General features: G+C 37.4%; 43 non-coding genes across 43 annotated transcripts; all 43 read right to left on the reverse strand.

Annotated features, from left to right (window-relative positions):
* Window positions 1-66: 66 nt before the first annotated feature.
* Trnav-uac (transfer RNA valine (anticodon UAC)) lies at window positions 67-139 on the reverse strand. Its single transcript has one exon. It is a non-coding gene; the product is annotated as a tRNA-Val (tRNA).
* A 361-nt stretch (window positions 140-500) lies between these two features.
* Window positions 501-573, reverse strand: Trnav-uac (transfer RNA valine (anticodon UAC)). The gene has a single exon. It is a non-coding gene; the product is annotated as a tRNA-Val (tRNA).
* Window positions 574-934: 361 nt separating this feature from the next.
* Window positions 935-1,007, reverse strand: Trnav-uac (transfer RNA valine (anticodon UAC)). The gene has a single exon. It is a non-coding gene; the product is annotated as a tRNA-Val (tRNA).
* A 361-nt stretch (window positions 1,008-1,368) lies between these two features.
* Window positions 1,369-1,441, reverse strand: Trnav-uac (transfer RNA valine (anticodon UAC)). Its single transcript has one exon. It is a non-coding gene; the product is annotated as a tRNA-Val (tRNA).
* Window positions 1,442-2,160: 719 nt separating this feature from the next.
* Window positions 2,161-2,233, reverse strand: Trnav-uac (transfer RNA valine (anticodon UAC)). The gene has a single exon. It is a non-coding gene; the product is annotated as a tRNA-Val (tRNA).
* A 361-nt stretch (window positions 2,234-2,594) lies between these two features.
* Window positions 2,595-2,667, reverse strand: Trnav-uac (transfer RNA valine (anticodon UAC)). The gene has a single exon. It is a non-coding gene; the product is annotated as a tRNA-Val (tRNA).
* Window positions 2,668-3,028: 361 nt separating this feature from the next.
* On the reverse strand, window positions 3,029-3,101 carry Trnav-uac (transfer RNA valine (anticodon UAC)). The gene has a single exon. It is a non-coding gene; the product is annotated as a tRNA-Val (tRNA).
* A 361-nt stretch (window positions 3,102-3,462) lies between these two features.
* On the reverse strand, window positions 3,463-3,535 carry Trnav-uac (transfer RNA valine (anticodon UAC)). The gene has a single exon. It is a non-coding gene; the product is annotated as a tRNA-Val (tRNA).
* A 361-nt stretch (window positions 3,536-3,896) lies between these two features.
* On the reverse strand, window positions 3,897-3,969 carry Trnav-uac (transfer RNA valine (anticodon UAC)). Its single transcript has one exon. It is a non-coding gene; the product is annotated as a tRNA-Val (tRNA).
* A 470-nt stretch (window positions 3,970-4,439) lies between these two features.
* Window positions 4,440-4,512, reverse strand: Trnav-uac (transfer RNA valine (anticodon UAC)). Its single transcript has one exon. It is a non-coding gene; the product is annotated as a tRNA-Val (tRNA).
* Window positions 4,513-4,873: 361 nt separating this feature from the next.
* Trnav-uac (transfer RNA valine (anticodon UAC)) lies at window positions 4,874-4,946 on the reverse strand. Its single transcript has one exon. It is a non-coding gene; the product is annotated as a tRNA-Val (tRNA).
* A 361-nt stretch (window positions 4,947-5,307) lies between these two features.
* Trnav-uac (transfer RNA valine (anticodon UAC)) lies at window positions 5,308-5,380 on the reverse strand. Its single transcript has one exon. It is a non-coding gene; the product is annotated as a tRNA-Val (tRNA).
* A 361-nt stretch (window positions 5,381-5,741) lies between these two features.
* Trnav-uac (transfer RNA valine (anticodon UAC)) lies at window positions 5,742-5,814 on the reverse strand. Its single transcript has one exon. It is a non-coding gene; the product is annotated as a tRNA-Val (tRNA).
* Window positions 5,815-6,282: 468 nt separating this feature from the next.
* Window positions 6,283-6,355, reverse strand: Trnav-uac (transfer RNA valine (anticodon UAC)). The gene has a single exon. It is a non-coding gene; the product is annotated as a tRNA-Val (tRNA).
* Window positions 6,356-6,716: 361 nt separating this feature from the next.
* Window positions 6,717-6,789, reverse strand: Trnav-uac (transfer RNA valine (anticodon UAC)). Its single transcript has one exon. It is a non-coding gene; the product is annotated as a tRNA-Val (tRNA).
* A 361-nt stretch (window positions 6,790-7,150) lies between these two features.
* On the reverse strand, window positions 7,151-7,223 carry Trnav-uac (transfer RNA valine (anticodon UAC)). Its single transcript has one exon. It is a non-coding gene; the product is annotated as a tRNA-Val (tRNA).
* Window positions 7,224-7,584: 361 nt separating this feature from the next.
* On the reverse strand, window positions 7,585-7,657 carry Trnav-uac (transfer RNA valine (anticodon UAC)). The gene has a single exon. It is a non-coding gene; the product is annotated as a tRNA-Val (tRNA).
* A 361-nt stretch (window positions 7,658-8,018) lies between these two features.
* On the reverse strand, window positions 8,019-8,091 carry Trnav-uac (transfer RNA valine (anticodon UAC)). The gene has a single exon. It is a non-coding gene; the product is annotated as a tRNA-Val (tRNA).
* A 468-nt stretch (window positions 8,092-8,559) lies between these two features.
* Trnav-uac (transfer RNA valine (anticodon UAC)) lies at window positions 8,560-8,632 on the reverse strand. The gene has a single exon. It is a non-coding gene; the product is annotated as a tRNA-Val (tRNA).
* Window positions 8,633-8,993: 361 nt separating this feature from the next.
* Trnav-uac (transfer RNA valine (anticodon UAC)) lies at window positions 8,994-9,066 on the reverse strand. Its single transcript has one exon. It is a non-coding gene; the product is annotated as a tRNA-Val (tRNA).
* Window positions 9,067-9,534: 468 nt separating this feature from the next.
* Window positions 9,535-9,607, reverse strand: Trnav-uac (transfer RNA valine (anticodon UAC)). The gene has a single exon. It is a non-coding gene; the product is annotated as a tRNA-Val (tRNA).
* Window positions 9,608-9,968: 361 nt separating this feature from the next.
* Window positions 9,969-10,041, reverse strand: Trnav-uac (transfer RNA valine (anticodon UAC)). The gene has a single exon. It is a non-coding gene; the product is annotated as a tRNA-Val (tRNA).
* A 361-nt stretch (window positions 10,042-10,402) lies between these two features.
* Trnav-uac (transfer RNA valine (anticodon UAC)) lies at window positions 10,403-10,475 on the reverse strand. The gene has a single exon. It is a non-coding gene; the product is annotated as a tRNA-Val (tRNA).
* Window positions 10,476-10,836: 361 nt separating this feature from the next.
* Trnav-uac (transfer RNA valine (anticodon UAC)) lies at window positions 10,837-10,909 on the reverse strand. The gene has a single exon. It is a non-coding gene; the product is annotated as a tRNA-Val (tRNA).
* A 361-nt stretch (window positions 10,910-11,270) lies between these two features.
* On the reverse strand, window positions 11,271-11,343 carry Trnav-uac (transfer RNA valine (anticodon UAC)). Its single transcript has one exon. It is a non-coding gene; the product is annotated as a tRNA-Val (tRNA).
* Window positions 11,344-11,704: 361 nt separating this feature from the next.
* Trnav-uac (transfer RNA valine (anticodon UAC)) lies at window positions 11,705-11,777 on the reverse strand. The gene has a single exon. It is a non-coding gene; the product is annotated as a tRNA-Val (tRNA).
* A 361-nt stretch (window positions 11,778-12,138) lies between these two features.
* Window positions 12,139-12,211, reverse strand: Trnav-uac (transfer RNA valine (anticodon UAC)). Its single transcript has one exon. It is a non-coding gene; the product is annotated as a tRNA-Val (tRNA).
* A 361-nt stretch (window positions 12,212-12,572) lies between these two features.
* Trnav-uac (transfer RNA valine (anticodon UAC)) lies at window positions 12,573-12,644 on the reverse strand. Its single transcript has one exon. It is a non-coding gene; the product is annotated as a tRNA-Val (tRNA).
* A 361-nt stretch (window positions 12,645-13,005) lies between these two features.
* On the reverse strand, window positions 13,006-13,078 carry Trnav-uac (transfer RNA valine (anticodon UAC)). The gene has a single exon. It is a non-coding gene; the product is annotated as a tRNA-Val (tRNA).
* Window positions 13,079-13,439: 361 nt separating this feature from the next.
* Trnav-uac (transfer RNA valine (anticodon UAC)) lies at window positions 13,440-13,512 on the reverse strand. Its single transcript has one exon. It is a non-coding gene; the product is annotated as a tRNA-Val (tRNA).
* A 361-nt stretch (window positions 13,513-13,873) lies between these two features.
* Trnav-uac (transfer RNA valine (anticodon UAC)) lies at window positions 13,874-13,946 on the reverse strand. Its single transcript has one exon. It is a non-coding gene; the product is annotated as a tRNA-Val (tRNA).
* A 361-nt stretch (window positions 13,947-14,307) lies between these two features.
* Window positions 14,308-14,380, reverse strand: Trnav-uac (transfer RNA valine (anticodon UAC)). Its single transcript has one exon. It is a non-coding gene; the product is annotated as a tRNA-Val (tRNA).
* A 361-nt stretch (window positions 14,381-14,741) lies between these two features.
* Trnav-uac (transfer RNA valine (anticodon UAC)) lies at window positions 14,742-14,814 on the reverse strand. Its single transcript has one exon. It is a non-coding gene; the product is annotated as a tRNA-Val (tRNA).
* A 361-nt stretch (window positions 14,815-15,175) lies between these two features.
* Window positions 15,176-15,248, reverse strand: Trnav-uac (transfer RNA valine (anticodon UAC)). The gene has a single exon. It is a non-coding gene; the product is annotated as a tRNA-Val (tRNA).
* A 361-nt stretch (window positions 15,249-15,609) lies between these two features.
* On the reverse strand, window positions 15,610-15,682 carry Trnav-uac (transfer RNA valine (anticodon UAC)). Its single transcript has one exon. It is a non-coding gene; the product is annotated as a tRNA-Val (tRNA).
* A 361-nt stretch (window positions 15,683-16,043) lies between these two features.
* Window positions 16,044-16,116, reverse strand: Trnav-uac (transfer RNA valine (anticodon UAC)). The gene has a single exon. It is a non-coding gene; the product is annotated as a tRNA-Val (tRNA).
* Window positions 16,117-16,477: 361 nt separating this feature from the next.
* On the reverse strand, window positions 16,478-16,550 carry Trnav-uac (transfer RNA valine (anticodon UAC)). The gene has a single exon. It is a non-coding gene; the product is annotated as a tRNA-Val (tRNA).
* Window positions 16,551-16,911: 361 nt separating this feature from the next.
* On the reverse strand, window positions 16,912-16,984 carry Trnav-uac (transfer RNA valine (anticodon UAC)). The gene has a single exon. It is a non-coding gene; the product is annotated as a tRNA-Val (tRNA).
* A 361-nt stretch (window positions 16,985-17,345) lies between these two features.
* Window positions 17,346-17,418, reverse strand: Trnav-uac (transfer RNA valine (anticodon UAC)). The gene has a single exon. It is a non-coding gene; the product is annotated as a tRNA-Val (tRNA).
* A 361-nt stretch (window positions 17,419-17,779) lies between these two features.
* Window positions 17,780-17,851, reverse strand: Trnav-uac (transfer RNA valine (anticodon UAC)). Its single transcript has one exon. It is a non-coding gene; the product is annotated as a tRNA-Val (tRNA).
* A 361-nt stretch (window positions 17,852-18,212) lies between these two features.
* Trnav-uac (transfer RNA valine (anticodon UAC)) lies at window positions 18,213-18,285 on the reverse strand. Its single transcript has one exon. It is a non-coding gene; the product is annotated as a tRNA-Val (tRNA).
* A 361-nt stretch (window positions 18,286-18,646) lies between these two features.
* Trnav-uac (transfer RNA valine (anticodon UAC)) lies at window positions 18,647-18,719 on the reverse strand. Its single transcript has one exon. It is a non-coding gene; the product is annotated as a tRNA-Val (tRNA).
* A 361-nt stretch (window positions 18,720-19,080) lies between these two features.
* Trnav-uac (transfer RNA valine (anticodon UAC)) lies at window positions 19,081-19,153 on the reverse strand. Its single transcript has one exon. It is a non-coding gene; the product is annotated as a tRNA-Val (tRNA).
* Window positions 19,154-19,259: the final 106 nt, after the last annotated feature.

The raw sequence follows: 19,259 nt of genomic DNA on the forward strand, positions 1-19,259 counted from the left end.
TGTGAATGAAAAGGAAGTCCTTTATTTGATCATTTGGTGTTGAAAAAGAAAAGTGCTTACAAAAAGAGGTTCTGGCGAGGTTCGAACTCGCGACCTTCTGCGTGTAAAGTAGACGTGATAACCGCTACACCACAGAACCAGGACACGTTAACAAGGACACATTAACTTCATTTCAAAGCAATTTACCCATTTCATCTTTCTTCAAATAACCCTGTTTAAATGTGGTTTTCCAGTTTTAAGCAGATGTTTGTCGTCTTTCATCTTCCCTCAACTAACAACTGACATTTTATTGCTACCAACTGAAAACAGCACACTCGGGTATGTTTTCTTTATGTCCAACAAAAGAAAGTGATTTGCAACTAAACTCGTTTGTATTGGGAAAGTGAATGCTTGATGGAGAACGACGAGAATATAAATGAATGTTACAGAAGAAATGTGAATGAAAAGGAAGTCCTTTATTTGATCATTTGGTGGTAAAGAAGAAAAGTGCTTACAAAAAGAGGTTCTGGCGAGGTTCGAACTCGCGACCTTCTGCGTGTAAAGCAGACGTGATAACCACTACACCACAGAACCAGGACACGTTAACAAGGACACATTAACTTCATTTCAAAGCAATTTACCCATTTCATCTTTCTTCAAATAACCCTGTTTAAATGTGGTTTTCCAGTTTTAAGCAGATGTTTGTCGTCTTTCATCTTCCCTCAACTAACAACTGACATTTTATTGCTATCAACTGAAAACAGCACACTCGGGTATGTTTTCTTTATGTCCAACAAAAGAAAGTGATTTGCAACTAAACTCGTTTGTATTGGGAAAGTGAATGCTTGGTGGAGAACGACGAGAATATAAATGAATGTTACAGAAGAAATGTGAATGAAACGGAAGTCCTTTATTTGATCATTTGGTGGTAAAGAAGAAAAGTGCTTACAAAAAGAGGTTCTGGCGAGGTTCGAACTCGCGACCTTCTGCGTGTAAAGCAGACGTGATAACCACTACACCACAGAACCAGGACACGTTAACAAGGACACATTAACTTCATTTCAAAGCAATTTACCCATTTCATCTTTCTTCAAATAACCCTGTTTAAATGTGGTTTTCCAGTTTTAAGCAGATGTTTGTCGTCTTTCATCTTCCCTCAACTAACAACTGACATTTTATTGCTATCAACTGAAAACAGCACACTCGGGTATGTTTTCTTTATGTCCAACAAAAGAAAGTGATTTGCAACTAAACTCGTTTGTATTGGGAAAGTGAATGCTTGGTGGAGAACGACGAGAATATAAATGAATGTTACAGAAGAAATGTGAATGAAACGGAAGTCCTTTATTTGATCATTTGGTGGTAAAGAAGAAAAGTGCTTACAAAAAGAGGTTCTGGCGAGGTTCGAACTCGCGACCTTCTGCGTGTAAAGCAGACGTGATAACAACTACACCACAGAACCAGGACACGTTAACAAGGACACATTAACTTCATTTCAAAGCAATTTACCCATTTCATCTTTCTTCAAATAACCCTGTTTAAATGTGGTTTTCCAGTTTTAAGCAGATGTTTGTCGTCTTTCATCTTCCCTCAACTAACAACTGACATTTTATTGCTATCAACTGAAAACAGCACACTCGGGTATGTTTTCTTTATGTCCAACAAAAGAAAGTGATTTGCAACTAAACTCGTTTGTATTGGGAAAGTGAATGCTTGGTGGAGAACGACGAGAATATAAATGAATGTTACAGAAGAAATGTGAATGAAACGGAAGTCCTTTATTTGATCATTTGGTGGTAAAGAAGAAAAGTGCTTACAAAAAGAGGTTCTGGCGAGGTTCGAACTCGCGACCTTCTACGTGTAAACACTGAAACTGAAAACAGCACACTCGGGTATGTTTTCTTTATGTCCAACAAAAGAAAGTGATTTGCAACTAAACTCGTTTGAAGAAGAAAAGTGCTTACAAAAAGAGGTAGACACAATTTTTTATGGATAACAACTTCTTTAATACTGTAAAAGGCGACGTTTCGGTATAGATCAGTCTTGCTTGACAACGGTATAAGGATCTATACCGAAACGTCGCCTTTTACAGTATTAAAGAAGTTGTTATCCGTAAAAAATTGTGTCTATCTTGTCATCCGTCAACTTCTAAGTAATGCCTATCAAACAATTTACAAAAAGAGGTTCTGGCGAGGTTCGAACTTGCGACCTTCTGCGTGTAAAGCAGACGTGATAACCACTACACCACAGAACCAGGACACGTTAACAAGGACACATTAACTTCATTTCAAAGCAATTTACCCATTTCATCTTTCTTCAAATAACCCTGTTTAAATGTGGTTTTCCAGTTTTAAGCAGATGTTTGTCGTCTTTCATCTTCCCTCAACTAACAACTGACATTTTATTGCTACCAACTGAAAACAGCACACTCGGGTATGTTTTCTTTATGTCCAACAAAAGAAAGTGATTTGCAACTAAACTCGTTTGTATTGGGAAAGTGAATGCTTGATGGAGAACGACGAGAATATAAATGAATGTTACAGAAGAAATGTGAATGAAAAGGAAGTCCTTTATTTGATCATTTGGTGGTAAAGAAGAAAAGTGCTTACAAAAAGAGGTTCTGGCGAGGTTCGAACTCGCGACCTTCTGCGTGTAAAGCAGACGTGATAACAACTACACCACAGAACCAGGACACTTTAACAAGGACACATTAACTTCATTTCAAAGCAATTTACCCATTTCATCTTTCTTCAAATAACCCTGTTTAAATGTGGTTTTCCAGTTTTAAGCAGATGTTTGTCGTCTTTCATCTTCCCTCAACTAACAACTGACATTTTATTGCTATCAACTGAAAACAGCACACTCGGGTATGTTTTCTTTATGTCCAACAAAAGAAAGTGATTTGCAACTAAACTCGTTTGTATTGGGAAAGTGAATGCTTGATGGAGAACGACGAGAATATAAATGAATGTTACAGAAGAAATGTGAATGAAACGGAAGTCCTTTATTTGATCATTTGGTGGTAAAGAAGAAAAGTGCTAACAAAAAGAGGTTCTGGCGAGGTTCGAACTCGCGACCTTCTGCGTGTAAAGCAGACGTGATAACCACTACACCACAGAACCAGGACACGTTAACAAGGACACATTAACTTCATTTCAAAGCAATTTACCCATTTCATCTTTCTTCAAATAACCCTGTTTAAATGTGGTTTTCCAGTTTTAAGCAGATGTTTGTCGTCTTTCATCTTCCCTCAACTAACAACTGACATTTTATTGCTATCAACTGAAAACAGCACACTCGGGTATGTTTTCTTTATGTCCAACAAAAGAAAGTGATTTGCAACTAAACTCGTTTGTATTGGGAAAGTGAATGCTTGGTGGAGAACGACGAGAATATAAATGAATGTTACAGAAGAAATGTGAATGAAACGGAAGTCCTTTATTTGATCATTTGGTGGTAAAGAAGAAAAGTGCTTACAAAAAGAGGTTCTGGCGAGGTTCGAACTCGCGACCTTCTGCGTGTAAAGCAGACGTGATAACCACTACACCACAGAACCAGGACACGTTAACAAGGACACATTAACTTCATTTCAAAGCAATTTACCCATTTCATCTTTCTTCAAATAACCCTGTTTAAATGTGGTTTTCCAGTTTTAAGCAGATGTTTGTCGTCTTTCATCTTCCCTCAACTAACAACTGACATTTTATTGCTATCAACTGAAAACAGCACACTCGGGTATGTTTTCTTTATGTCCAACAAAAGAAAGTGATTTGCAACTAAACTCGTTTGTATTGGGAAAGTGAATGCTTGATGGAGAACGACGAGAATATAAATGAATGTTACAGAAGAAATGTGAATGAAACGGAAGTCCTTTATTTGATCATTTGGTGGTAAAGAAGAAAAGTGCTTACAAAAAGAGGTTCTGGCGAGGTTCGAACTCGCGACCTTCTGCGTGTAAAGCAGACGTGATAACCACTACACCACAGAACCAGGACACGTTAACAAGGACACATTAACTTCATTTCAAAGCAATTTACCAATTTTTCATCTTTCTTCAAATAACCCTGTTTAAATGTGGTTTTCCAGTTTTAAGCAGATGTTTGTCGTCTTTCATCTTCCCTCAACTAACAACTGACATTTTATTGCTATCAACTGAAAACAGCACACTCGGGTATGTTTTCTTTATGTCCAACAAAAGAAAGTGATTTGCAACTAAACTCGTTTGAAGAAGAAAAGTGCTTACAAAAAGAGGTAGACACAATTTTTTATGGATAACAACTTCTTTAATACTGTAAAAGGCGACGTTTCGGTATAGGTCAGTCTTGCTTGACAACGGTATAAGGATCTATACCGAAACGTCGCCTTTTACAGTATTAAAGAAGTTGTTATCCGTAAAAAATTGTGTCTATCTTGTCATCCGTCAACTTCTAAGTAATGCCTATCAAACAATTTACAAAAAGAGGTTCTGGCGAGGTTCGAACTCGCGACCTTCTGCGTGTAAAGCAGACGTGATAACCACTACACCACAGAACCAGGACACGTTAACAAGGACACATTAACTTCATTTCAAAGCAATTTACCCATTTCATCTTTCTTCAAATAACCCTGTTTAAATGTGGTTTTCCAGTTTTAAGCAGATGTTTGTCGTCTTTCATCTTCCCTCAACTAACAACTGACATTTTATTGCTATCAACTGAAAACAGCACACTCGGGTATGTTTTCTTTATGTCCAACAAAAGAAAGTGATTTGCAACTAAACTCGTTTGTATTGGGAAAGTGAATGCTTGATGGAGAACGACGAGAATATAAGTGAATGTTACAGAAGAAATGTGAATGAAACGGAAGTCCTTTATTTGATCATTTGGTGGTAAAGAAGAAAAGTGCTTACAAAAAGAGGTTCTGGCGAGGTTCGAACTCGCGACCTTCTGCGTGTAAAGCAGACGTGATAACCACTACACCACAGAACCAGGACACGTTAACAAGGACACATTAACTTCATTTCAAAGCAATTTACCCATTTCATCTTTCTTCAAATAACCCTGTTTAAATGTGGTTTTCCAGTTTTAAGCAGATGTTTGTCGTCTTTCATCTTCCCTCAACTAACAACTGACATTTTATTGCTATCAACTGAAAACAGCACACTCGGGTATGTTTTCTTTATGTCCAACAAAAGAAAGTGATTTGCAACTAAACTCGTTTGTATTGGGAAAGTGAATGCTTGATGGAGAACGATGAGAATATAAATGACTGTTACAGAAGAAATGTGAATGAAACGGAAGTCCTTTATTTGATCATTTGGTGGTAAAGAAGAAAAGTGCTTACAAAAAGAGGTTCTGGCGAGGTTCGAACTCGCGACCTTCTGCGTGTAAAGCAGACGTGATAACCACTACACCACAGAACCAGGACACGTTAACAAGGACACATTAACTTCATTTCAAAGCAATTTACCCATTTCATCTTTCTTCAAATAACCCTGTTTAAATGTGGTTTTCCAGTTTTAAGCAGATGTTTGTCGTCTTTCATCTTCCCTCAACTAACAACTGACATTTTATTGCTATCAACTGAAAACAGCACACTCGGGTATGTTTTCTTTATGTCCAACAAAAGAAAGTGATTTGCAACTAAACTCGTTTGTATTGGGAAAGTGAATGCTTGATGGAGAACGATGAGAATATAAATGACTGTTACAGAAGAAATGTGAATGAAACGGAAGTCCTTTATTTGATCATTTGGTGGTAAAGAAGAAAAGTGCTTACAAAAAGAGGTTCTGGCGAGGTTCGAACTCGCGACCTTCTGCGTGTAAGGCAGACGTGATAACAACTACACCACAGAACCAGGACACGTTAACAAGGACACATTAACTTCATTTCAAAGCAATTTACCCATTTCATCTTTCTTCAAATAACCCTGTTTAAATGTGGTTTTCCAGTTTTAAGCAGATGTTTGTCGTCTTTCATCTTCCCTCAACTAACAACTGACATTTTATTGCTATCAACTGAAAACAGCACACTCGGGTATGTTTTCTTTATGTCCAACAAAAGAAAGTGATTTGCAACTAAACTCGTTTGAAGAAGAAAAGTGCTTACAAAAAGAGGTAGACACAATTTTTTATGGATAACAACTTCTTTAATACTGTAAAAGGCGACGTTTCGGTATAGGTCAGTCTTGCTTGACAACGGTATAAGGATCTATACCGAAACGTCGCCTTTTACAGTATTAAAGAAGTTGTTATCCGTAAAAAATTGTGTCTATCTTGTCATCCGTCAACTTCTAAGTAATGCCTATCAAACAATTTACAAAAAGAGGTTCTGGCGAGGTTCGAACTCGCGACCTTCTGCGTGTAAAGCAGACGTGATAACCACTACACCACAGAACCAGGACACGTTAACAAGGACACATTAACTTCATTTCAAAGCAATTTACCCATTTCATCTTTCTTCAAATAACCCTGTTTAAATGTGGTTTTCCAGTTTTAAGCAGATGTTTGTCGTCTTTCATCTTCCCTCAACTAACAACTGACATTTTATTGCTATCAACTGAAAACAGCACACTCGGGTATGTTTTCTTTATGTCCAACAAAAGAAAGTGATTTGCAACTAAACTCGTTTGTATTGGGAAAGTGAATGCTTGATGGAGAACGACGAGAATATAAATGAATGTTACAGAAGAAATGTGAATGAAACGGAAGTCCTTTATTTGATCATTTGGTGTTGAAAAAGAAAAGTGCTTACAAAAAGAGGTTCTGGCGAGGTTCGAACTCGCGACCTTCTGCGTGTAAAGCAGACGTGATAACCACTACACCACAGAACCAGGACACGTTAACAAGGACACATTAACTTCATTTCAAAGCAATTTACCCATTTCATCTTTCTTCAAATAACCCTGTTTAAATGTGGTTTTCCAGTTTTAAGCAGATGTTTGTCGTCTTTCATCTTCCCTCAACTAACAACTGACATTTTATTGCTATCAACTGAAAACAGCACACTCGGGTATGTTTTCTTTATGTCCAACAAAAGAAAGTGATTTGCAACTAAACTCGTTTGTATTGGGAAAGTGAATGCTTGATGGAGAACGACGAGAATATAAATGAATGTTACAGAAGAAATGTGAATGAAACGGAAGTCCTTTATTTGATCATTTGGTGGTGAAAAAGAAAAGTGCATGCAAAAAGAGGTTCTGGCGAGGTTCGAACTCGCGACCTTCTGCGTGTAAAGCAGACGTGATAGCAACTACACCACAGAACCAGGACACGTTAACAAGGACACATTAACTTCATTTCAAAGCAATTTACCCATTTCATCTTTCTTCAAATAACCCTGTTTAAATGTGGTTTTCCAGTTTTAAGCAGATGTTTGTCGTCTTTCATCTTCCCTCAACTAACAACTGACATTTTATTGCTATCAACTGAAAACAGCACACTCGGGTATGTTTTCTTTATGTCCAACAAAAGAAAGTGATTTGCAACTAAACTCGTTTGTATTGGGAAAGTGAATGCTTGGTGGAGAACGACGAGAATATAAATGAATGTTACAGAAGAAATGTGAATGAAACGGAAGTCCTTTATTTGATCATTTGGTGGTAAAGAAGAAAAGTGCTTACAAAAAGAGGTTCTGGCGAGGTTCGAACTCGCGACCTTCTGCGTGTAAAGCAGACGTGATAACCACTACACCACAGAACCAGGACACGTTAACAAGGACACATTAACTTCATTTCAAAGCAATTTACCCATTTCATCTTTCTTCAAATAACCCTGTTTAAATGTGGTTTTCCAGTTTTAAGCAGATGTTTGTCGTCTTTCATCTTCCCTCAACTAACAACTGACATTTTATTGCTATCAACTGAAAACAGCACACTCGGGTATGTTTTCTTTATGTCCAACAAAAGAAAGTGATTTGCAACTAAACTCGTTTGTATTGGGAAAGTGAATGCTTGGTGGAGAACGACGAGAATATAAATGAATGTTACAGAAGAAATGTGAATGAAACGGAAGTCCTTTATTTGATCATTTGGTGTTGAAAAAGAAAAGTGCTTACAAAAAGAGGTTCTGGCGAGGTTCGAACTCGCGACCTTCTGCGTGTAAAGCAGACGTGATAACCACTACACCACAGAACCAGGACACGTTAACAAGGACACATTAACTTCATTTCAAAGCAATTTACCCATTTCATCTTTCTTCAAATAACCCTGTTTAAATGTGGTTTTCCAGTTTTAAGCAGATGTTTGTCGTCTTTCATCTTCCCTCAACTAACAACTGACATTTTATTGCTATCAACTGAAAACAGCACACTCGGGTATGTTTTCTTTATGTCCAACAAAAGAAAGTGATTTGCAACTAAACTCGTTTGAAGAAGAAAAGTGCTTACAAAAAGAGGTAGACACAATTTTTTATGGATAACAACTTCTTTAATACTGTAAAAGGCGACGTTTCGGTATAGGTCAGTCTTGCTTGACAACGGTATAAGGATCTATACCGAAACGTCGCCTTTTACAGTATTAAAGAAGTTGTTATCCGTAAAAAATTGTGTCTATCTTGTCATCCGTCAACTTCTAAGTAATGCCTATCAAACAATTTACAAAAAGAGGTTCTGGCGAGGTTCGAACTCGCGACCTTCTGCGTGTAAAGCAGACGTGATAACCACTACACCACAGAACCAGGACACGTTAACAAGGACACATTAACTTCATTTCAAAGCAATTTACCCATTTCATCTTTCTTCAAATAACCCTGTTTAAATGTGGTTTTCCAGTTTTAAGCAGATGTTTGTCGTCTTTCATCTTCCCTCAACTAACAACTGACATTTTATTGCTATCAACTGAAAACAGCACACTCGGGTATGTTTTCTTTATGTCCAACAAAAGAAAGTGATTTGCAACTAAACTCGTTTGTATTGGGAAAGTGAATGCTTGATGGAGAACGACGAGAATATAAATGAATGTTACAGAAGAAATGTGAATGAAACGGAAGTCCTTTATTTGATCATTTGGTGTTGAAAAAGAAAAGTGCTTACAAAACGAGGTTCTGGCGAGGTTCGAACTCGCGACCTTCTGCGTGTAAAGCAGACGTGATAACCACTACACCACAGAACCAGGACACGTTAACAAGGACACATTAACTTCATTTCAAAGCAATTTACCCATTTCATCTTTCTTCAAATAACCCTGTTTAAATGTGGTTTTCCAGTTTTAAGCAGATGTTTGTCGTCTTTCATCTTCCCTCAACTAACAACTGACATTTTATTGCTATCAACTGAAAACAGCACACTCGGGTATGTTTTCTTTATGTCCAACAAAAGAAAGTGATTTGCAACTAAACTCGTTTGAAGAAGAAAAGTGCTTACAAAAAGAGGTAGACACAATTTTTTATGGATAACAACTTCTTTAATACTGTAAAAGGCGACGTTTCGGTATAGGTCAGTCTTGCTTGACAACGGTATAAGGATCTATACCGAAACGTCGCCTTTTACAGTATTAAAGAAGTTGTTATCCGTAAAAAATTGTGTCTATCTTGTCATCCGTCAACTTCTAAGTAATGCCTATCAAACAATTTACAAAAAGAGGTTCTGGCGAGGTTCGAACTCGCGACCTTCTGCGTGTAAAGCAGACGTGATAACCACTACACCACAGAACCAGGACACGTTAACAAGGACACATTAACTTCATTTCAAAGCAATTTACCCATTTCATCTTTCTTCAAATAACCCTGTTTAAATGTGGTTTTCCAGTTTTAAGCAGATGTTTGTCGTCTTTCATCTTCCCTCAACTAACAACTGACATTTTATTGCTATCAACTGAAAACAGCACACTCGGGTATGTTTTCTTTATGTCCAACAAAAGAAAGTGATTTGCAACTAAACTCGTTTGTATTGGGAAAGTGAATGCTTGATGGAGAACGACGAGAATATAAATGAATGTTACAGAAGAAATGTGAATGAAACGGAAGTCCTTTATTTGATCATTTGGTGTTGAAAAAGAAAAGTGCTTACAAAACGAGGTTCTGGCGAGGTTCGAACTCGCGACCTTCTGCGTGTAAAGCAGACGTGATAACCACTACACCACAGAACCAGGACACGTTAACAAGGACACATTAACTTCATTTCAAAGCAATTTACCCATTTCATCTTTCTTCAAATAACCCTGTTTAAATGTGGTTTTCCAGTTTTAAGCAGATGTTTGTCGTCTTTCATCTTCCCTCAACTAACAACTGACATTTTATTGCTATCAACTGAAAACAGCACACTCGGGTATGTTTTCTTTATGTCCAACAAAAGAAAGTGATTTGCAACTAAACTCGTTTGTATTGGGAAAGTGAATGCTTGATGGAGAACGACGAGAATATAAATGAATGTTACAGAAGAAATGTGAATGAAACGGAAGTCCTTTATTTGATCATTTGGTGTTGAAAAAGAAAAGTGCATGCAAAAAGAGGTTCTGGCGAGGTTCGAACTCGCGACCTTCTGCGTGTAAAGCAGACGTGATAACCACTACACCACAGAACCAGGACACGTTAACAAGGACACATTAACTTCATTTCAAAGCAATTTACCCATTTCATCTTTCTTCAAATAACCCTGTTTAAATGTGGTTTTCCAGTTTTAAGCAGATGTTTGTCGTCTTTCATCTTCCCTCAACTAACAACTGACATTTTATTGCTATCAACTGAAAACAGCACACTCGGGTAGGTTTTCTTTATGTCCAACAAAAGAAAGTGATTTGCAACTAAACTCGTTTGTATTGGGAAAGTGAATGCTTGGTGGAGAACGACGAGAATATAAATGAATGTTACAGAAGAAATGTGAATGAAACGGAAGTCCTTTATTTGATCATTTGGTGGTGAAAAAGAAAAGTGCATGCAAAAAGAGGTTCTGGCGAGGTTCGAACTCGCGACCTTCTGCGTGTAAAGCAGACGTGATAACCACTACACCACAGAACCAGGACACGTTAACAAGGACACATTAACTTCATTTCAAAGCAATTTACCCATTTCATGTTTCTTCAAATAACCCTGTTTAAATGTGGTTTTCCAGTTTTAAGCAGATGTTTGTCGTCTTTCATCTTCCCTCAACTAACAACTGACATTTTATTGCTATCAACTGAAAACAGCACACTCGGGTATGTTTTCTTTATGTCCAACAAAAGAAAGTGATTTGCAACTAAACTCGTTTGTATTGGGAAAGTGAATGCTTGATGGAGAACGACGAGAATATAAATGAATGTTACAGAAGAAATGTGAATGAAACGGAAGTCCTTTATTTGATCATTTGGTGGTGAAAAAGAAAAGTGCATGCAAAAAGAGGTTCTGGCGAGGTTCGAACTCGCGACCTTCTGCGTGTAAAGCAGACGTGATAACAACTACACCACAGAACCAGGACACGTTAACAAGGACACATTAACTTCATTTCAAAGCAATTTACCCATTTCATCTTTCTTCAAATAACCCTGTTTAAATGTGGTTTTCCAGTTTTAAGCAGATGTTTGTCGTCTTTCATCTTCCCTCAACTAACAACTGACATTTTATTGCTATCAACTGAAAACAGCACACTCGGGTATGTTTTCTTTATGTCCAACAAAAGAATGTGATTTGCAACTAAACTCGTTTGTATTGGGAAAGTGAATGCTTGGTGGAGAACGACGAGAATATAAATGAATGTTACAGAAGAAATGTGAATGAAACGGAAGTCCTTTATTTGATCATTTGGTGGTAAAGAAGAAAAGTGCTTACAAAAAGAGGTTCTGGCGAGGTTCGAACTCGCGACCTTCTGCGTGTAAAGCAGACGTGATAACCACTACACCACAGAACCAGGACACGTTAACAAGGACACATTAACTTCATTTCAAAGCAATTTACCCATTTCATGTTTCTTCAAATAACCCTGTTTAAATGTGGTTTTCCAGTTTTAAGCAGATGTTTGTCGTCTTTCATCTTCCCTCAACTAACAACTGACATTTTATTGCTATCAACTGAAAACAGCACACTCGGGTATGTTTTCTTTATGTCCAACAAAAGAAAGTGATTTGCAACTAAACTCGTTTGTATTGGGAAAGTGAATGCTTGATGGAGAACGACGAGAATATAAATGAATGTTACAGAAGAAATGTGAATGAAACGGAAGTCCTTTATTTGATCATTTGGTGTTGAAAAAGAAAAGTGCATGCAAAAAGAGGTTCTGGCGAGGTTCGAACTCGCGACCTTCTGCGTGTAAAGCAGACGTGATAACAACTACACCACAGAACCAGGACACGTTAACAAGGACACATTAACTTCATTTCAAAGCAATTTACCCATTTCATCTTTCTTCAAATAACCCTGTTTAAATGTGGTTTTCCAGTTTTAAGCAGATGTTTGTCGTCTTTCATCTTCCCTCAACTAACAACTGACATTTTATTGCTATCAACTGAAAACAGCACACTCGGGTATGTTTTCTTTATGTCCAACAAAAGAAAGTGATTTGCAACTAAACTCGTTTGTATTGGGAAAGTGAATGCTTGATGGAGAACGACGAGAATATAAATGAATGTTACAGAAGAAATGTGAATGAAACGGAAGTCCTTTATTTGATCATTTGGTGTTGAAAAAGAAAAGTGCATGCAAAAAAAGGTTCTGGCGAGGTTCGAACTCGCGACCTTCTGCGTGTAAAGAAACGTGATAACCACTACACCACAGAACCAGAACACGTTAACAAGGACACATTAACTTCATTTCAAAGCAATTTACCCATTTCATCTTTCTTCAAATAACCCTGTTTAAATGTGGTTTTCCAGTTTTAAGCAGATGTTTGTCGTCTTTCATCTTCCCTCAACTAACAACTGACATTTTATTGCTATCAACTGAAAACAGCACACTCGGGTATGTTTTCTTTATGTCCAACAAAAGAATGTGATTTGCAACTAAACTCGTTTGTATTGGGAAAGTGAATGCTTGATGGAGAACGACGAGAATATAAATGAATGTTACAGAAGAAATGTGAATGAAACGGAAGTCCTTTATTTGATCATTTGGTGTTGAAAAAGAAAAGTGCATGCAAAAAGAGGTTCTGCCGAGGTTCGAACTCGCGACCTTCTGCGTGTAAAGCAGACGTGATAACCACTACACCACAGAACCAGGACACGTTAACAAGGATACATTAACTTCATTTCAAAGCAATTTACCCATTTCATGTTTCTTCAAATAACCCCGTTTAAATGTGGTTTTCCAGTTTTAAGCAGATGTTTGTCGTCTTTCATCTTCCATCAACTAACAACTGACATTTTATTGCTATCAACTGAAAACAGCACACTCGGGTATGTTTTCTTTATGTCCAACAAAAGAATGTGATTTGCAACTAAACTCGTTTGTATTGGGAAAGTGAATGCTTGGTGGAGAACGACGAGAATATAAATGAATGTTACAGAAGAAATGTGAATGAAACGGAAGTCCTTTATTTGATCATTTGGTGGTAAAGAAGAAAAGTGCTTACAAAAAGAGGTTCTGGCGAGGTTCGAACTCGCGACCTTCTGCGTGTAAAGCAGACGTGATAACCACTACACCACAGAACCAGGACACGTTAACAAGGACACATTAACTTCATTTCAAAGCAATTTACCCATTTCATCTTTCTTCAAATAACCCTGTTTAAATGTGGTTTTCCAGTTTTAAGCAGATGTTTGTCGTCTTTCATCTTCCCTCAACTAACAACTGACATTTTATTGCTATCAACTGAAAACAGCACACTCGGGTATGTTTTCTTTATGTCCAACAAAAGAATGTGATTTGCAACTAAACTCGTTTGTATTGGGAAAGTGAATGCTTGATGGAGAACGACGAGAATATAAATGAATGTTACAGAAGAAATGTGAATGAAACGGAAGTCCTTTATTTGATCATTTGGTGGTAAAGAAGAAAAGTGCTTACAAAAAGAGGTTCTGGCGAGGTTCGAACTCGCGACCTTCTGCGTGTAAAGCAGACGTGATAACCACTACACCACAGAACCAGGACACGTTAACAAGGACACATTAACTTCATTTCAAAGCAATTTACCCATTTCATCTTTCTTCAAATAACCCTGTTTAAATGTGGTTTTCCAGTTTTAAGCAGATGTTTTTCGTCTTTCATCTTCCCTCAACTAACAACTGACATTTTATTGCTATCAACTGAAAACAGCACACTCGGGTATGTTTTCTTTATGTCCAACAAAAGAAAGTGATTTGCAACTAAACTCGTTTGTATTGGGAAATTGAATGCTTGATGGAGAACGACGAGAATATAAATGAATGTTACAGAAGAGATGTGAATGAAACGGAAGTCCTTTATTTGATCATTTGGTGGTGAAAAAGAAAAGTGCATGCAAAAAGAGGTTCTGGCGAGGTTCGAACTCGCGACCTTCTGCGTGTAAAGCAGACGTGATAACAACTACACCACAGAACCAGGACACGTTAACAAGGACACATTAACTTCATTTCAAAGCAATTTACCCATTTCATCTTTCTTCAAATAACCCTGTTTAAATGTGGTTTTCCAGTTTTAAGCAGATGTTTGTCGTCTTTCATCTTCCCTCAACTAACAACTGACATTTTATTGCTATCAACTGAAAACAGCACACTCGGGTATGTTTTCTTTATGTCCAACAAAAGAAAGTGATTTGCAACTAAACTCGTTTGTATTGGGAAAGTGAATGCTTGATGGAGAACGACGAGAATATAAATGAATGTTACAGAAGAAATGTGAATGAAACGGAAGTCCTTTATTTGATCATTTGGTGGTGAAAAAGTAAAGTGCTTACAAAAAGAGGTTCTGGCGAGGTTTGAACTCACGACCTTCAGCGTGTAAAGCATACGTGATAACCACTACACCACAGAACCAGAACACGTTAACAAGGACACATTAACTTCATTTCAAAGCAATTAACCCATTTCATCTTTCTTCAAATAACCCTGTTTAAATGTGGTTTTCCAGTTTTAAGCAGATGTTTGTCGTCTTTCATCTTCCCTCAACTAACAACTGACATTTTATTGCTATCAACTGAAAACAGCACACTCGGGTATGTTTTCTTTATGTCCAACAAAAGAATGTGATTTGCAACTAAACTCGTTTGTATTGGGAAAGTGAATGCTTGATGGAGAACGACGAGAATATAAATGAATGTTACAGAAGAAATGTGAATGAAACGGAAGTCCTTTATTTGATCATTTGGTGGTGAAAAAGAAAAGTGCATGCAAAAAGAGGTTCTGGCGAGGTTCGAACTCGCGACCTTCTGCGTGTAAAGCAGACGTGATAACAACTACACCACAGAACCAGGACACGTTAACAAGGACACATTAACTTCATTTCAAAGCAATTTACCCATTTCATCTTTCTTCAAATAACCCTGTTTAAATGTGGTTTTCCAGTTTTAAGCAGATGTTTGTCGTCTTTCATCTTCCCTCAACTAACAACTGACATTTTATTGCTATCAACTGAAAACAGCACACTCGGGTATGTTTTCTTTATGTCCAACAAAAGAAAGTGATTTGCAACTAAACTCGTTTGTATTGGGAAAGTGAATGCTTGATGGAGAACGACGAGAATATAAATGAATGTTACAGAAGAAATGTGAATGAAACGGAAGTCCTTTATTTGATCATTTGGTGGTAAAGAAGAAAAGTGCTTACAAAAAGAGGTTCTGGCGAGGTTCGAACTCACGACCTTCTGCGTGTAAAGCAGACGTGATAACCACTACACCACAGAACCAGTACACGTTAACAAGGACACATTAACTTCATTTCAAAGCAATTTACCCATTTCATCTTTCTTCAAATAACCCTGTTTAAATGTGGTTTTCCAGTTTTAAGCAGATGTTTGTCGTCTTTCATCTTCCCTCAGCTAACAACTGACATTTTATTGCTATCAACTGAAAACAGCACACTCGGGTAGGTTTTCTTTATGTCCAACAAAAGAAAGTGATTTGCAACTAAACTCGTTTGTATTGGGAAAGTGAATGCTTGATGGAGAACGACGAGAATATAAATGAATGTTACAGAAGAAATGTGAATGAAACGGAAGTCCTTTATTTCATCATTTGGTGGTGAAAAAGAAAAGTGCATACAAAAATAGGTTCTGGCGAGGTTCGAACTCGCGACCTTCTGCGTGTAAAGCAGACGTGATAACCACTACACCACAGAACCAGGACACGTTAACAAGGACACATTAACTTCATTTCAAAGCAATTTACCCATTTCATCTTTCTTCAAATAACCCTGTTTAAATGTGGTTTTCCAGTTTTAAGCAGATGTTTGTCGTCTTTCATCTTCCCTCAACTAACAACTGACATTTTATTGCTATCAACTGAAAACAGCACACTCGGGTATGTTTTCTTTATGTCCAACAAAAGAAAGTGATTTGCAACTAAACTCGTTTGTATTGGGAAAGTGAATGCTTGATGGAGAACGACGAGAATATAAATGAATGTTACAGAAGAAATGTGAATGAAACGGAAGTCCTTTATTTGATCATTTGGTGTTGAAAAAGAAAAGTGCATGCAAAAAAAGGTTCTGGCGAGGTTCGAACTCGCGACCTTCTGCGTGTAAAGCAGACGTGATAACCACTACACCACAGAACCAGGACACGTTAACAAGGACACATTAACTTCATTTCAAAGCAATTTACCCATTTCATCTTTCTTCAAATAACCCTGTTTAAATGTGGTTTTCCAGTTTTAAGCAGATGTTTGTCGTCTTTCATCTTCCCTCAACTAACAACTGACATTTTATTGCTATCAACTGAAAACAGCACACTCGGGTATGTTTTCTTTATGTCCAACAAAAGAAAGTGATTTGCAACTAAACTCGTTTGTATTGGGAAAGTGAATGCTTGATGGAGAACGACGAGAATATAAATGAATGTTACAGAAGAAATGTGAATGAAACGGAAGTCCTTTATTTGATCATTTGGTGGTAAAGAAGAAAAGTGCTTACAAAAAGAGGTTCTGGCGAGGTTCGAACTCACGACCTTCTGCGTGTAAAGCAGACGTGATAACCACTACACCATAGAACCAGTACACGTTAACAAGGACACATTAACTTCATTTCAAAGCAATTTACCCATTTCATCTTTCTTCAAATAACCCTGTTTAAATGTGGTTTTCCAGTTTTAAGCAGATGTTTGTCGTCTTTCATCTTCCCTCAGCTAACAACTGACATTTTATTGCTATCAACTGAAAACAGCACACTCGGGTAGGTTTTCTTTATGTCCAACAAAAGAAAGTGATTTGCAACTAAACTCGTTTGTATTGGGAAAGTGAATGCTTGATGGAGAACGACGAGAATATAAATGAATGTTACAGAAGAAATGTGAATGAAACGGAAGTCCTTTATTTCATCATTTGGTGGTGAAAAAGAAAAGTGCATACAAAAATAGGTTCTGGCGAGGTTCGAACTCGCGACCTTCTGCGTGTAAAGCAGACGTGATAACCACTACACCACAGAACCAGGACACGTTAACAAGGACACATTAACTTCATTTCAAAGCAATTTACCCATTTCATCTTTCTTCAAATAACCCTGTTTAAATGTGGTTTTCCAGTTTTAAGCAGATGTTTGTCGTCTTTCATCTTCCCTCAACTAACAACTGACATTTTATTGCTATCAACTGAAAACAGCACACTCGGGTATGTTTTCTTTATGTCCAACAAAAGAAAGTGATTTGCAACTAAACTCGTTTGTATTGGGAAAGTGAATGCTTGATGGAGAACGACGAGAATATAAATGAATGTTACAGAAGAAATGTGAATGAAACGGAAGTCCTTTATTTGATCATTTGGTGTTGAAAAAGAAAAGTGCATGCAAAAAAAGGTTCTGGCGAGGTTCGAACTCGCGACCTTCTGCGTGTAAAGAAACGTGATAACCACTACACCACAGAACCAGGACACGTTAACAAGGACACATTAACTTCATTTCAAAGCAATTTACCCATTTCATCTTTCTTCAAATAACCCTGTTTAAATGTGGTTTTCCAGTTTTAAGCAGATGTTTGTCGTCTTTCATCTTCCCTCAACTAACAACTGACATTTTATTGCTATCAACTGAAAACAGCACACTCGGGTATGTTTTCTTTATGTCCAACAAAAGAATGTGATTTGCAACTAAACTCGTTTGTATTGGGAAAGTGAATGCTTGATGGAGAACGACGAGAATATAAATGAATGTTACAGAAGAAATGTGAATGAAACGGAAGTCCTTTATTTCATCATTTGGTGTTGAAAAAGAAAAGTGCATGCAAAAAGAGGTTCTGGCGAGGTTCGAACTCGCGACCTTCTGCGTGTAAAGCAGACGTGATAACCACTACACCACAGAACCAGGACACGTTAACAAGGATACATTAACTTCATTTCAAAGCAATTTACCCATTTCATGTTTCTTCAAATAACCCCGTTTAAATGTGGTTTTCCAGTTTTAAGCAGATGTTTGTCGTCTTTCATCTTCCCTCAACTAACAACTGACATTTTATTGCTACCAACTGAAAACAGCACACTCGGGTATGTTTTCTTTATGTCCAACAAAAGAAAGTGATTTGCAACTAAACTCGTTTGTATTGGGAAAGTGAATGCTTGATGGAGAACGACGAGAATATAAATGAATGTTACAGAAGAAATGTGAATGAAACGGAAGTCCTTTATTTGATCATTTGGTGGTAAAGAAGAAAAGTGCTTACAAAAAGAGGTTCTGGCGAGGTTCGAACTCGCGACCTTCTGCGTGTAAAGCAGACGTGATAACAACTACACCACAGAACCAGGACACGTTAACAAGGACACATTAACTTCATTTCAAAGCAATTTACCCATTTCATGTTTCTTCAAATAACCCCGTTTAAATGTGGTTTTCCAATTTTAAGCAGATGTTTGTCGTCTTTCATCTTCCATCAACTAACAACTGACATTTTATTGCTATCAACTGAAAACAGCACACTCGGGTATGTTTTCTTTATGTCCAACAAAAGAATGTGATTTGCAACTAAACTCGTTTGTATTGGGAAAGTGAATGCTTGATGGAGAACGACGAGAATATAAATAAATGTTACAGAAGAAATGTGAATGAAACGGAAGTCCTCTATTTGATCATTTGGTGGTGAAAAAGAAAAGGGCATGCAAAAAGAGGTTCTGGCGAGGTTCGAACTCGCGACCTTCTGCGTGTAAAGCAGACGTGATAACCACTACACCACAGAACCAGGACACGTTAACAAGGACACATTAACTTCATTTCAAAGCAATTTACCCATTTCATCTTTCTTCAAATAACCCTGTTTAAATGTGGTTTTCCAGTTTTAAGCAGAT

The sequence above is a fragment of the Haliotis cracherodii genome, unplaced genomic scaffold (assembly GCF_022045235.1).
Source record: "Haliotis cracherodii isolate W230 unplaced genomic scaffold, xgHalCrac1.p SCAF_3, whole genome shotgun sequence".
In the NCBI taxonomy this organism is placed as follows: Eukaryota; Metazoa; Mollusca; class Gastropoda; order Lepetellida; family Haliotidae; genus Haliotis; species Haliotis cracherodii.